This window comes from Chrysemys picta, chromosome 1, assembly GCF_011386835.1.
Source record: "Chrysemys picta bellii isolate R12L10 chromosome 1, ASM1138683v2, whole genome shotgun sequence".
In the NCBI taxonomy this organism is placed as follows: domain Eukaryota; kingdom Metazoa; phylum Chordata; order Testudines; family Emydidae; genus Chrysemys; species Chrysemys picta.
The window spans coordinates 139174362-139185479 of record NC_088791.1 but is presented as its reverse complement, the minus strand read 5'-3'; the positions used below and the strand labels follow the sequence as shown (position 1 = coordinate 139185479).

The 11118-nt window shown below is 41.0% G+C and overlaps 1 long non-coding RNA gene across 1 annotated transcript; it reads left to right on the top strand.

Annotated features, from left to right (window-relative positions):
* The first annotated feature begins 252 nt into the window (after positions 1-252).
* On the top strand, positions 253-10168 carry LOC135976419 (uncharacterized). Its single transcript, XR_010593542.1, has 3 exons — positions 253-1007; positions 3953-4397; positions 8420-10168. It is a non-coding gene; the product is annotated as an uncharacterized LOC135976419 (long non-coding RNA).
* The last annotated feature ends 950 nt before the right edge of the window (positions 10169-11118 follow it).

Sequence of the window (11118 nt, the reverse complement as noted above, 5' to 3'; positions counted from 1 at the left end):
GATACAGGCAAATGGCTCATATCTGCTGCCTTGCTGTCCAATAGGATCTGCCATGAAATATCATTTGAATCAGACAAGAAATTTTCCATCTAGTTTTCAGCCTCCCTTCTAGATCTTACATCATCTTCCAGCTGAGTCCATTGGCCCCAGGAAAGCAAATAGGCAGTGAGCCCTCTCTCTGTACTCGTCCTACTTTGCTGCCACCAGATGGGACTCGCCCTGTTTAAAATCCAACGTTAATCATCTTTCAACAGCATCTTCCAGCCTGACACAAAATGTAGTGGTGCTAAAGGAATAAAATGATAAAGCAGGTAGGCGAATGAAGGAAAGCCTGAATGGAATGTGGTACCCTCTGCATATTCGGAAGCTGTGGTGATGCGGATGTAAGCACTGACACAAGAAAGCTTTGTTGAGCTAACATCAGCCTGGATCAAAGAAGAAAGGAATTTCTGCTCAGTTCTTTAAAGAGCTACAGCATTCCTTGGAAGCAAAGAAGCACTTCAGTCCAGTCCAGTCTCTCAACCATCTTTTTTGGTATCAGAAAGGCAAAATAATGAATTTCTTTAGCTCATTTCAGTTCTATTTTGAGGGGGACTTCTCGTCTTGTTTTTTACTAAAGAGCACCTGGAAGTGAATGTAACTTTAACCAGCTATATTGAAAAGAAGAAGAAAACATATTTTTGGGGAAAATAATCCTGGGTAATAAACCTCCAATCAAGACAAGACATGAAACAGCACCTCTCTCCCATCTGTAGGAGTCCTTAGTATTAAATATCACTTTATAGCTCCCAAGTGCTTTGCAAACATTAACTCATTTATTTGAAAGAAGCTTTATATAAAACAGATTTTTGTTGATTTTCAAACTTTGGGTTTTTTTAGAAAATTCTATTTGAAATTTGTTTTCAGTTTTTCTTCATCTGATGTGGCAGAAGGCTAAAATAAATAACATTTGATTTCATTTTAACTCCTGGCCTGGAGTCTCAATTTTCTTCAGAGCACATAAACAGGTGAGCCATAGCAGTTAATTTAAGGTCATTTAATGCTGTTGGTTTCTTATGGTTGGCAGATTGAAATTAAATCAGATCATTATTAAATATATTGTTATGTACCTGTCAGATGCAAAAGCAATTGAATATTATTTACAGCTAATGAACATGGTTGACAGAAAAAAACTATCTACAATGATTTAAACATGTTTTGAGAGGCTGGAAAATAAAACAAACAAACCTCTACAATATCCCATTAAGAAAATGTCATTTAAAATTGTAATTTAAAATGGAAACCTGCTTTTTTTAAAAATATATATTTTTTTCACACTTATCTGAAGAATAACAGAGTTTGAACTGGTATTTAGAGAAGTGGCAAGATAATTCTATCATTGCACCCATGCAATTCTACAGAACTCACTTAGGCCCTATGGTGGTACCTGAGAGCAGAATCTAGTCCTTACTTTGCAATGCAGGGCCCAAGTCCTGCGTCTTTGCAAATCAGAGCCAAAGCTGTCCATTCATTTAAATGGAAGCAGGACCAAGCCTCTAGTCTCTTCCTTCCAGTGTAAATCCTTTCTCCCCCCCTTAACTCCATCCCCTCCCTCTACAGACCCATTACTGATGCTTGTCCCCAGGGGAATGTATTAGTTGCTGGCTCTATTGTCTTAGCCCATGATGCTGCTGACATAGCCACAAGAAATGGTGATGTTGTGCTGCTGGCTGCCTGACAGATGGGGACTGGAAGGTGGATAAGGGATTTGCAAGAAGGGAAAATGGGGCAGGAGGGGGCAATAGAGAGATGCTCTTGTTTTCTTTTGAGAAAACAAAGACTTAGCCCTTGAGGGGGTGGAGGTAGAAAGAGGAGATGAAAGGATGAGTGTAATTCTTAGGTATTTATTTGTTTTTTACAAAACCAGGACCACAAATATCATGCATTCAAATGCAAACACAGCTATACATGTAAATACACATGCATGCACAAGCAAACACAGCTACAAACATAAACACACATGTAAACACAAATGCATGTGCATGCAAACACAGCTACATATGTAAACACACATAAACACACATGCATGCACATGCACTGTGAAAAGAGAGGGTTAGTCCCTATAAGTCAAATGGAAAAAGATGAATAGATACGGTCAATTCAGACTTTGTTTGCACTGGCATAAATCATGGCGCAGAGCCCCATCAACAGAAATATGCCAAAGGACTCAGGTGGTAGAGCCATGTGGCCATAAACTATCCTCCTTCTATGGGTACAGAGGGGGTCAATACTAAACTACAACCGTGCAGTACCGGCCAGGAAGGAGGCCTGCTCAGGGTGGCTGAAGGCTGCTTTAATTCAGCATATTCTCTCAGTAGCTTCCATTCCTGAGGCTTTTATGGAGCCCTGGATTTAAGGTGAAGCTGCTCCGGGCTCTCCAGGGTAAAACTCAAGGGGGGATGGTGGTGGTAACACGACCTGACATCCCTTGCAGTGAATCTTCCCTGGGATGCAAGGACTTTGACTAATTTATCCTTCCCTGCACTAGTTTCACTGTATCTGGCCCAATGCCTGGGTTTGCGTTTTGATACTTGCTTTGACTTTGGGCAAAGAGAATTCAGTTAGTGTTTTCTTCCGCCTCTTAGTAGCATCTTGAGTTGACTTATGGCCCTACCACCCCAGCAGACAGGCAAAGAAACACTTTACATAAAAGGTGCAAGATAGAGAAAACTTAATTGTTCTTAGGGTTCAATTCACATACACCCTACTTCACTGCTGTCCCTTCTGCGTGACATGTCCTCCCAACCCATGTCTGGCAGGCCTCCATCCTCTCTTCATTTAAAAACCACTAAAGGCCCACTTCTCCAGTGATGGCCACAATAATAAGCCCAACAAATAATAAATATATAATATTAAATTTAAAATAATAGAATTATCATACTGGACTTCCACATCTCGGTTCCCGTGGCTTCTCTTTTCTGTCTGTCTTTGGTAGCTGTGCTAGGCAAGGACTTTCTATCTATCTATCTATCTATCTATCTATCTATCTATCTATCTATCTATCTATCTATCTATCTATCTATCTATCATATAGATTGTCAAGCACTTAATAAATAATAAATAGATATAACAATTTACCAGCTCTGATTGCTCTGATCTCACAGTTTAAGGAAGATCAGGTCTGCACGACGCTTAGATGGGAGATCTCCATATTAAACTCAGGATGCTCCAAGAAGTGATGACGGTGTTATAAGAGAACAATCCAGTGATACTAGGAGGTACTGTCATGCAGGAATTGGTGTGGCAAACTAAGTACCAGGCATTTTTCCTTGAGTCTATACTGACTCTAATACCCGAGCCTGGAGTCAGTGGGCACTGTGTCTCAGAAGAGAATTAAAATTGGTTTTCTGACTTCATGGTCAGTATACCATTCCATTTATATTTTCCACAAGCCTAAAGGTGTTTATGATAGTGTCCTGATTGAAGTTTAGTGGAGATAATTGTTTTCACCCTGCTGCAGGGAACTAAAGAAGTTACTTTTGAGGTCCCATACAGGGTCTTTTCTGTAGTGATGCTGGTGCTGAATGTTTTCTGCAATCCACCCCACAAGACAGCTGCATTTCATGTGTGGAAGAGTGATTCTATTTCCATTGTCTGTAAATTCCTTTAGGTTGAAAGACATAAGAACATAAGAACGGTCATACTGGGTCAGACCAAAGGTCCATCTAGACCAGTATCCTGTCCTCTGACAGTGGCCAATGGCAGGTGTCCCAAAGGGAATGAACAGACAGGTTATCATCAAGTGATCCATGCCCTGTCACCCAATCCCAGCTTCTGGCAAACAGAGGCTAGGTACACCATTCCTCCCCATCCTGGCTAATAGCCATTAGTGGACCTATCTTCCATGAATCTATCTTCCAGGAATAGCTTTATATTCTGCCATTGACATTTTCTCTTTCCTTTCCTGGTTAAGAACATGATGCTGGACCAGGTGGATTTCTCGGACCCTCTCTGGGGTGCAGACTCTGACCAAGAATCCCTCACTGGGAGTGACCTTAGGGGAGACTGCTGCTTCCTGGACAACCCAGCCTTGAAAGCAGAAAATGGAGAAAATGCCAGGCCTGGGGGAGCACCCAACCTGCAGCGTCTGAGCCGGGAGGAGAAACGACGGAGCCGGCGGGCTACAGCGAACTACCGCTCAGCTCATGCCACCCGGGAGAGAAGCCGGGTGGAGGCATTCAACATGGCCTATGGGGAGCTCCGACAGCTGCTGCCCACTCTGCCCCCCGACAAGAAACTCTCAAAGATTGAGGTCCTCCGGCTGGCCATCTGCTATATCTCCTACCTCAATCATGTTCTAGATATTTAGGGGGTGAGGGAGAAGGAAGAGGGGAGAGAGAGAATGAAAGGAAGAAAGAGTGAGTGTGATTATTTATTTATTTATTTATTTATTTATTTATTTATTCGTGCATTTAATTATTAAGATCAGTGCTAAGGCCACCTGGAGCTTCTGGTTAAATTCTGGCATTAGCTGCTCATGCTTAGCTCCCACTGAATTCAGTTGGAGTTTTCTGTGTATTAGTGAAGGCATAGTGTAGCCCTTCCTGTCTAAGCAAAACAGTACAGTTCAAACACAGCAGAAGATGGGAATCTGAAGAGCCCTCTCTCCTCACCAGGAGAATCAGATGATGATCTGCTGAGGGAGAGGGAGCAGACTACAAAGAATATCAGAGGGAATCTGAAAATTGAAGGACAAAGGATAAATTCTGCCTCCTTGAAAGTCCATCTCTTCCTTTTGAAGTCTGCAGGGAGATGATGCTCTCAGTGATATGTTATGAGTCATTAATTATGAAACAAAAGCACACATCAGAGAGGAATGTTGGGGACAAAGAGGCAAAGAAAAAGACTCAAGAGACACACATGCACACAAGAGTCAGAAGAGACAGGAGCTCTGTAATAGCTTTTAGACTCTGAGTCTTCTGGTTTTTTTTCCTCTTGGCTCTGTCTATAATTGTCAACAAGGCCAAGGAGATCATAATAAATCACAGTCAAGATCAGAGACAACAGGAAGGAGGAAAGGTTGTGCTTCATAAAACTACCTTGAGGCTGCATTCAAATGGCTGTTATTTAGAATTGACATCATTTATCCTTAGTTTCTATTCAAGCAGAAAAGTGACTCTGTAAAATAGCATTGTAGAAATTGCAGAGTCATTCTCTCTGTTGCCACTTAGAAAATTTCCACTGAAACAAAATGTAGATAAATAATGGAAAAGATTTTATGTGACTTTTTTTCTGTTTTCTGACCATCTCAGATTTTCTCTCTATGGGCCTGATTGTCCTCTCAGTTACATCAGTTCTACACCAGTGAAACTTCAATTACTTTAACTGGGTTACTCCTGATATACACCAGTACTAGAGCAGAATCGCACCCTAGGTTTCCCCATCAAACCTGTTTTAGTTTCTATGACTCAAAATCCAACTAGCCAATCATTGTACCCTCAGCAAGTTCATGGATGACACAAAGCTGGGGAGAGAGGTAGATATGCTGGAGGGTAGGGATAGGGTCCAGAGTGACCCTAGACAAATTGGAGGATTGGGCCAAAAGAAATCTGATGAGGTTCAACAAGGACAAGTGCAGAGTCCTGCACTTAGGACGGAAGAATCCCATGCGCAGCTACGGACTGGGGACTGACTGGCTAAGCGGCAGTTCTGCAGAAAAGGACCCGGGGATTACAGTGGATGAGAAGCTGGATATGAGTCAGCAGTGTGCCCTTGTTGCCAAGAAGGCTAACAGCCTATTTGGCTGCATTAGTAGGAGCATTGCCAGCAGATCTAGGGAAGTGATTCTTCCCCTCTATTTGGCACTGGTGAGGCCACGTCTGGAGTATTGCATCCAGTTCTAGGCCTCCCACTACAGAAAGGATGTGGACAAATTGGAGAGAGTCCAGCGGAGGGCAATGAAAATCATTAGGGGGCTGGAGCACATGACTTATCCATATACAGTCAGTTACTATACCTCTTAAAGTACCTTAGTATCTCAATTACAATACCTCTTAAAACTCTGTATGCCATGGTTTACAATTCAAAAGATGATTTTTTTTTTATTGCCCAAGGTTGCAAGCTAAAACCTCAAACCTGTGAGCTGAAAATCCATGTACTTTCTTCTTCTTTCATTATCACCAGTAGCTGCTATGGCAATTTAGAAGCTTTTTCAATTAATGAATACCAAAAATACCACAGTCAGAAATTAATTAATTGAATTAGAGGAGACATGAAGCGAAGGTGTTTACTCTCATAGCTGTTTTAATTCTGCAGCATTCATATTTAAGGAACATGCATGTGTCAGCAGATGGCATCTCAGATGTATCAGGCACAGATTTGTTGAGTTAGAAGGTGCCATTCTGTTTATTTTCTGAAATTAACGTTAATGACAAGATTGGGAGGGGGGTGTATGTAAAACGAAGCATATTATTTAACTTGTTTAAATAGAAAAAATGTTGGTAAAAATTGTCAGATTGTTGCAGATTTAAAATCACAATCAGCATTTTTACTGTTACATTTAATTTATTTGTCAAGGAGCAGAAGCAACTGTGCAGTCTTTGCACAAAGTAAAGAAACAAAGGATAGAAGTGTCAGGGCTGGCCTTATGGGCGAGCAATCAAGGAAGTTTTTTTCCGGGGCCATTTTTTAATTTTTTTGCTTGGTTGCTTAGGACCGTGGAAAATGTTTTCCACCCTGGCACCCCCCAGCCCTCCTGAGTATCTCCCTATGAGGAGAATTTCTGATAAGATCAAAGGGCTTGCAAAATCAGGCCCAAACTGTAAACTCTTAAAGATATCAGAAATAACAAGGTAAATAGAATTAAAACAATCTTTTTTTAAAAAAAGTATCATCATAGTAAACATTAATTAGCCACGTCACTGGTAACCTCAGTATTGAGGACAGGACTGAATTGGCCTTGCACACTGACCTCCCTTCACATCTCTACGGTTGATTTTTCCATCTCAGATTCAAGGTACATTGGCAGAACAATGTGAGAGTATCTTACATCGCTACTGCCCCTGCTATAGCTGTTTTGAGACCTAAACAGGAAACTTCAGTGTTCAAGGGCTGCTGATCTTTTATATATATATTAAAAAGAGAGAGAGAAATCTAAAGCAGCAATAAAATATGACAGTTACTGACTTTTCTCTTGCCATTTCCTTATACAGGGTTGGCAACTTTTATAGCCTTCTTCTAAAATTCATGATTGTACTCCAGGCTGTTATGCAGATTGGTCTCTCTGAGGCCCACTGATATCCGGTCCATATATCAAGTTTTTGATCTTCCTGTTGGTCGTCTTCCATTGTAAAATCCATCCTACCGATATAATTCTCCTTTCTCTGCTGAATATGCCCATGCCAGCAGAGCCTAGCCTCCTTCAACTTCTCTTCATTTGCAGCAACCTGCTTTAGGTCCCTCACAATCTCGTTTTGTTTGCTGTCACGGAGCATCCAACCATTTGACCATCTCAACATCTTCATTTCCATGGTGGAGAGCAGCCTGATTTCCTTTCTTTTGGCTGGCCAAGTCTCTGTTCCGGACATTAGGATAGGTCAAATTACAGTTTTATATTCTCCATCTTTTAACTTTATTGGCACCTTTTTGTCACAGGGAATGGGATCATCTCCTGCCATTTGCACCACACACCTTTAATATGATGCCAGGCATCTCTGAAGAAAGCAGCAGCAGCAGCAGCAACCATTAATTCTAGGTATTTAAATTATTTCACTCATCTAAGCTCTCTGCTGTGATATCCTTTATGGTGAGTCCTGTTATCATAGCCTCGGGATTACCAATGTCCACTCTAAGCCCAGCCCGCTCAGAGCTATCTTGCCACTCTTCAGAGGGTCTCACAATCTCCTGCACTAATCACAATATTGAACTGTTTTTTTTTTCAAGTTGAAGCATTTCTTGGACTCAACAGTGTGTAAAGAGAAAGTCAGAGAAATATAGTAAATAAGGGATAGAAATGACCTATTGCAGCCATTCACATTTTGTCCATAGCTGCTCTCATAGCCAAAGAGGGATTGTTCTCTGTAGTACATTCTCCAAGGCCTCGTTTTAAAGGACTCCAGCAATGATTTGCATCAGAAGAGCAGTGGACAAAAAAGAGGGGTTTAGGTGAACACAGAAATTTAAAAAAGGAAGGAATAAAAAGAAAGAAGAATTCCATTGCTTATACAGAACAGGGAACCTTGTCACCGTCTTACAACTATTTCTGCTTTCTTTACCTCCCCATAACAGTTATTTGTGATTTGGTGTCCGACACTGGAAAAAAATATATATTTAATTCCACCCGTATTTTAACTAATCAACCATTAATATGATGTTAATTTGTCTCCTGATATTCTAATTCTTGCTCATCTCATTGAAGCCTCCCCCCCCTTTTTTTTTTCAGAGGCAAGGGTCAAAGTACTGATTTAGAGACACCATTGTCAAGCCAGAGTAACTCCATTGAAGCCAGTGCACTTATTCCAGATTCCGAGCCAAAGTTTGGCCCCATTGAGTATGAATGAGAATTCTGACACTAATGTCAGTGAGATTATGATTTGACCAACTTGATACCTATTCAACTGAGAGCAGAATCTGGCCCACATTGTTTAACCACTTTTCTATTTTCTTTTTAATGCATGATACTGTAAAATATAATATTCATGTTCATGGGTGGAAATTTAAGAATAGCAAAAGGGTAAAACATTGTAATTGAAAGATTTTTCCAGCCTTGATGTGTGCATTTGTAATTGCTCTGTTTTGTCCTTCATGTTTTGTGAGTGACATATACTGATGGTTCCTTTCCAGGGTAGTCTATGTGTTTGTTTGTACTAGGTGATTGTTCTGTTTCACTGCAGAGGGGGGAGGGGGGAGTAAAAGAAAAGGGAGCATTGGTGGTTTGGTCTCTGGGGAAATGTATTATTTTCCTTAAGGTCTGATTCTTCTATCACACCATTGTAAATCAGCAGTGACTCCCATGCTGTGAGTGAATTAAGTCCAGGACAGATCCATCCCGAGGGTTAGCTTATTAAATCTCAACCAACTCCTCCCTTGGTAGCTTTGTGGTCTCTCACAAGTTAAGAGGACCCACTCAGTGTTTGAATATTTTAGTAGGTGGTTGCAAGAATACAGTCTGTAGGTACCATCTGTAAAGCCCTTTTGGATTCTCTGGGATGGAAGGGACTAGAGTAATGTATTGAATTATTATTAATTATCATTGCCTCAAAGTCACATTGCAAGTTCCTCAGCAAACCTATACATTCCCATTCCTTTCTTCTTGACAACCCAAACAATGCTGTCCCAAAGGCCATGGGTCAAATTTTCAAAAGCACCTAAGAAATGTAGGAGTCTATGACTCATTTTCAGAAGTGATTTAGGCATTTAGGGGCAGATTTTTAAAGGCGTTTAGGTGGCTAAACTTGCTGATTGGGGCCTCTTAGGATTTTCAAAAGCACCTAGATGCTTAACTACCATTAGGTTCATAAAATGCAGATTTTCAAAGGTATTTAGGAATTGCTCTGCTTACTGTTGCCTAAGTGATTTAGATGGCTAAATCCCATTTTCAAAAGTGACTCAAGAACCTAAGGCCTGTTCTATACTTAAAATTTAACTCAACCTAGCTGCATCGCTCAGGGATGTGAATTTCACATCCCTTAGCACCGTGGTTAAGCTGATCTAAGCCCCAGTGTAGATGTACCTAGGTTGATGGAAGCATTCTTCCATCAACCTAGCTTCTGCCCCTCAGGGAAGTGGATTACCTATATCAAGGGAAAAACACTTCTGACACTGAAGAAAATGTCTATACTGGCGGTATAGCGTATCTGTAGTCTAGATATGCCCCAAATCTCATTGAATGTACATGGCTGAAAATGGGAATTAACCATCTAAGTCACTGAGGTCCAGAGTCTCAAAGATATTTAGGCTCTTAACTTCCATTGAAATCAATGCAAGTTAGGAGCCTGTATACCTTTGAGGATCTGGGCCTTAGGTCTTGCAATAATGAACAGAGCAATGGCCTATGTACCCAAATCCCTTTTGAAAATGGGATTTAGGCTCCTAAATCCCTGATACACATTTGAACATTTTACTCAAACTGTCCTTGGAACCTTGTCAAATAAATCAGCCAATAAAAATATATAGGCTGCCAAAAAAAAAAGAGAGAGCAAGAGAAAAAGACCCCTCTCCCTCATATGTAAGAGGGGAGGAAAATTCAAAACATATTTCCCCAGTCCTGCCTTGACATTTTAAAAAATAGACATATTATATTGAAAAAAGGCACAGTTAAATGCATCACTGAGCCATGAAATAAGCAGTGCTCACAGTAAGTTAATTAACATTCTACTGATATTCTACCAGAGAAAAGGCCACATTAATCTTGTGGGTTCACAGAATGTCAAAATTGGGAAACCTAGTGGTCACAAACAAGGCCAGGTGTTTGTTTAAATAATGGAAGATATATACATAGAGATCAATTTTTAGAACCAAGCACCTGAGAATATGTCAGCACAGCATATTAGAGTGAGTAGGATCTGGGTCGACAGCCTTGGGCCAGCGGGGCTCGCACGTGTGCCCTAAACATAGCTGTATAGACAGTGCTTTGATGTTGTGGGTTCAGCAGGAGCTTGAGTTCTGAAGTCTAGGGAATGAGGTGGGCTTCAAAGCCGCAACGTCAAAGCACTGTCTATACAACTATTTTTAAAGCACTAGCATGATTCCGGGTCTGTCCAGCTGGTATGAGAGACTTGCTCCTGGTAACTCCAAAATGCTCTGTAGATGTACCCTACAAGGGAGTGTAGTCTTGTGATTAGAATGGGATTCTAGGAGTCAGAATATTCTGGGTTCTATTTCTGACTCTGCCACTGCCTCACTGTGTGGCCTTGGGCAAGTCACCTCACCTTTTTGTGCCTCAGATTCCCCATCAGTAAAATGGGGCTAATAATATTCACCTACCTCACAGGAGTGTTGTGAGGCTAATTCATCAATATTTGTGAAGTGCTTTTCAGATAAACGGTGCCATAGAAGTGTAAAGTAGAAAAACAAATATGAAAGGTCAGATTCACCATTCCATCAGTTTTGTGCCTCTGTAAATGCATTGATTCCAATGAC